Genomic DNA, 4,928 nt, shown 5'->3' with positions numbered 1-4,928 from the left:
TGATACATCCTAATCCCAAGGACAAAATATGCAGTACAGAGCTAACTACATATATCTTTTCACTACCTTAACTCTAATTCTTCTCTTTTCGCTCTGTTGACACCTAGCTGTCTAAAAAAATCCATCATCCAAAAATGAGCATACTTGTTTGCATAATTGATAAACATGAAAGACTAACCCATATCTATATCCCAACCAAGATGTATCAGTGTAAAAGAATATACATCTTTCTTCAACACTCTTTAGAGTATAGAAATGGTCTTATACAATTTTGTTCATTTCTTATATAGATTTAGATAATGTCAATGTCGGTTGTCAAATGATCTGTAGTCAAATTAGTCAAAGCAGAAATCCAATTCATGTTATTGTAACTCATGAAGTGCATCTTCTTCTAGAAGCCATTGTAGTGGACGTTTCAATATAGAAGAGCCTCCGAACCTCGTTGCCTCTACCACCAATAATCTAAATATCTTTTCTATTTATTCAGAGATAAGAGGATTTTCTCTCAAATATTACCATGCTTTCTGTCATCCCTAAAATAGCTTATTCTCTCCATAGTTATACAATGAACCCTTCTTAGACACCACTTTAATTAGTCTAACACAATCTAATACACAACCTAGCTTGCTCACTTCTTCTCCAAAGACAATTTCAAATTTTGCTTGCTTGTATGGTCTAGAAACCCTACTCTTTTGAACTCTCATCCAAACTTTAAGGCCCACTTCCGCATCTCCTTTTGCAGATTTTATTTTTCCTGTAGGATGGATCTCATGTCAAACATATGCGAAAAACTTTAAGGCGATCTATCTATTTGTTACCTCAGGTTTTTCGTAATAAACACCAATCTTGTAACTTATCTAATTGAGGAATATAAGAGCACATCCATCTTTGGAAGTATTGCCTGGCATTTTACGTAAATCATGACTCATCAGGCATGTTTGTAAACCTCATTGCTGCATCCCAATTTCACCCTCACTTTTAGCTTGTGGAGTGAGAGCTAAGACTAAGTCACTACAAATAAAATTTACAGCACCTGATCTACACATTTGGTCTGCAATTACTAGAGCCATCACTCTATTATGAGGTTGGAAAAAAATCAAATTCTCTATATCTACTCCAAGTGCTTTAGAGTATGTAGGATCAAATGCATACTTATCATCAACAAACATTGCATTGCCTCCTAGCTTCTATACTTCTGTGATAGTATAGAGATCTAAGGTTGCCTTTCCACTATTTTTGATCCTATATATCTCAACAATTCTGCCTTTGGGAAGGAAACCACCTAAAGAAAATTCTAGAGTCAAGAAGCCACTCAAAAAAGTTTCAACTAGAGCTCCGCCATCACTACTCAATCTAGTAATGCTTTCTTTGCCAAATGAGCTATTAATGTCATTCATTGCAGCTTCTAAGGCTTTTTTCTAGTCAATAAATCAAGTATCAAAATTAGGAGAGAAAGCACCATTAATGTTTTGGTCAAATTCAAAATAAACCCTAATTCCACATACTGAAATTAAGGATGACATACTTTATGGTAGACTTTTACTAAAGTTGATTTGCTTAGTGAATTGTAACAAATTTTAAATCCAAATAACTAAACTTTAACTAGAAATATTAACAACCACATCATTAATGAACAAATAAGTAGAAAGTTTGGACCTCAGTTATCCAAACTTTTCCTTAAGAAGGAGAGCTTAGGCTATTGGTGTCGTCAGAGCTCCATAGTCGGCGTTGTTAAGTACATAATTTACTCAACATATAAATCTATCATTTGAAAAGTTGATAACTACCTAAATTAATTCACTTAATGGTAAACATATACATAAGATTATATATATCAACAACAACAATAGAAATATATCCAGTATATTCCCATAAAGTGGGGTCTGAAATGGCATACTATGTAACAAAAACCCTAAATACATGTTCTCTATCATAGACAAGCAGATACAAGCAAATATATAGAAACCCATCAATGCTCTATTACACATTTAGAGACAAAAATAATATTCAACAAAATTAAATCAAAACTCAAAGGCCACAAAGAAGATAACACAATCATAGAGTGCAAACAAAGCACTTATAATGCTCACATTAAAAAAGAATAGTAACCTTAATAGTGTTGAAATAATGAAATAAAGAAGCATCCACAGATTTTAAAAGACAGAGTTCACATGTGAGAGACATGATTTTAGATGTTCTTAAGCTCGTGATCAATCTCACATAGGAGAATACAGATAAGTGAGGATAACTGTAACACCCCATAAAGTTCCCTCATAGTTCGAGCCTTAGAGCATGTCAAGTGATGTGCAATTCAGACCCTAAAAGATTAAGAAGTAACTTATCAAGTGATTGTTGTTTAAAACATATAGAGTTTTCTTAAATTTGACTTTTTGTCATGTAGAGAATTGAATTAGCTTTCCAACGATAACAATTTCATCCAAATCTAGTATCAGGGTGAGAAGTTATGGCCATTTTATAGAGAGTTGTCGAAACCACCCAGGTGCGATGGACAATCCGAAGAACCGTCGAGTATATGATAGACCGTCGCTCAGCCCGTTGCAACCAAGGTAGTAACTTCCTTTTTTGGCCCAAGTGCGATGGCTAAGACGATGGACCATCGGGTTTGCGATGGACTTTCGTTGTGACCGTCGTGTTGAGGCAATGTGGCCTCACCTTAGCCATCGTGTGAGGGACGATCTGATGGATCGTGGGACTTGTGATTGACCATCGCTCTGACTGTTGCATCAAGGCAGTGTGTCTCATTCCTGGCCAACGTGTGATGGACGACCTGACGGACCATCGTTTCGACCGTCGCAGCCCCCGTTCAGTGTTTTTAACTCATTTTTAAAAGGGTCTTTTTGGTATTTCCACTCTTTTATCAACAATATATATTCCAAGCAACGCAAATGGCTTCATTCATTATCCAAAACACAGGAGAGCTAGGGTTTTCCCCTAAAGATCAAATCTAAAACCCTTCTCCAAGAAATCCAAAAACTCACCATGGATTCAACAAATTGAGTTGAGATTTTATTTTTCCTAAGTTCAAGGGCTGCAAGAACCGTCTCTCAAGAGTAAGAAGAAGAGTTTAGAGAAAGCTTGTTCATCCAATTTCATAATCTAAGGTATGTAGGGTTTTGAACAAGGGTAATCCTTTCACCCTTGTACCCAAAGGGTTATATAAACTATAATTCTCTGCAATTTATGAGATTCTACATAAAATTGAATTAGGGTTTTTCACCTATTTTTATTAGTTACAAGCTTTTGATGTTTCCCTTGAGTTGAGAGTATAATGGCATGATTTTTACATGTTTTCTTGAGAAATTACAGTTGGGTCTATACCCGATGATTTTAATCCTTTAGAAGTTAATATTTTAAAAGTTTGAGATAATGAAGTATATGAGTATGTTGAGATTTGAGACAAATTACTGAAATTTCTAGATTTCTACATGAGGTATGAATCTATATGCTATCTATTAAGATTTTGATGAGTTTTAACTTGAGATTGAATTATGGGTTATCAAGCCCTACTTGAGACTTGAGATTTCATGAACTATTATGCTATGAGCACCCATGATTTGAGTATTCTGAGATTTGTTGAGAAATGTTTTGACCTAATGGTCATTGACTTTTGAAATCCATCTACTACATGATATTACAGATTTGATTATGGGTTCATATTGAACCATGGGATTATTTTAAAGTAGATTTTCATGATATGAGCGTAGATAATCTAAAGGGAGTAGTATTTAGCACCGATCGAGTAAGTTACTATGATTTCTTACCCCAAAACTACGTGCCACAATAGGTTGGGCTTGAGGCTGAGTTTATGATTATTATTAGGCCTAGGGCTAAGTTGCTATTGGGCCTGAGCCCAAGTGTTCTTAGTATCACTGGACCTAGGTTATACTGCTTGGCAAAAGTATGACAACTCTCTCCAACGTAAGGTCTTCCTTAATAGGATAAAAAGTTGGACTTCATGTAGATCGCATGGTTTATATGGTTACAAAAAAATTCCCTAAACTAAAGTATTTTCCATTGAGATAAGTTATTTTTCCTTTAAAACTAAAATACTTTCCCTTGATATGAATATTTTCCCCTAAAGCTTTAAATGAAATATTTTCCTAACGTGAATGAAATGCCTTCAAGTATGTTCCAAAGTTATATGATTTTGAATTCCAAGTATTTGAGTTCAAACGAGTTATGAGTTGTTGAGCACTGAAGAAGTTTTACTCTCCATGAGACATATGCATGACTTGAAAGTATTGCTTAAAGTTTCCTTTAGCCTTGAGTAAAAGAATAAGAGAAGAGCACACATTTTAAAGATTAAAGTATATTGACTCACGAGATTGTGTTACATGTTCCATCTTATATGATTCATGAGCTTTGCATTTTATACTTATTCAAGCCATGCGAGTCATTACTTGTTACATGCATGATTTGATTACTGAGTATTGATGTTTTATATAAATGCATGCACCCCCGCATACTCTGTAAATTCTCAAGTGTTGATCCATATATACGTCTATGTGCTACATTGTCTTATAATATAGGTTCAATTGCTTAGTCCCAACCTCGTCCATGATTTCTAAGTACCTCTATCTACATTCCTAGAGTGGTGAGTCCTTATGGTTTGAGTACCTCCCTCATCTTAAGCGTAAAGAACTTGTCCAAGAAAGTATTAAGTTTGCTTCCTACAGGTTGAAGGACATTTATTATAATTGGGTTGTATTGTGGAGGAAGGGTAGAGGTGAGAATGTGGCTCCTATGACATAACAGGTATTCTAAGATGTATTTTTAGACAAGTTCTTTCCGCTTAAGATGAGGGAGGCAAATATTTGGGAGTTTATGAACTTGAGCTAAGGCTTCATAACTGTTAAGGAGTACTGCTTGAAGTTAAATCAGTTGGCCAAGTATGCTCCTGATTTAAT

The 4,928-nt window shown here is 35.0% G+C and overlaps 1 pseudogene; it reads right to left on the bottom strand.

Annotated features, from left to right (window-relative positions):
* Positions 1–362: 362 nt before the first annotated feature.
* Positions 363–2,682, bottom strand: LOC107868904 (annotated as a pseudogene).
* Positions 2,683–4,928: the final 2,246 nt, after the last annotated feature.

The sequence above is a fragment of the Capsicum annuum genome, chromosome 4 (genome assembly GCF_002878395.1).
Source record: "Capsicum annuum cultivar UCD-10X-F1 chromosome 4, UCD10Xv1.1, whole genome shotgun sequence".
Classification (NCBI taxonomy): domain Eukaryota; kingdom Viridiplantae; phylum Streptophyta; class Magnoliopsida; order Solanales; family Solanaceae; genus Capsicum; species Capsicum annuum.
The sequence above is the reverse complement of the archived record's forward strand: the minus strand, read 5'-3'. Positions and strand labels throughout refer to the sequence as shown.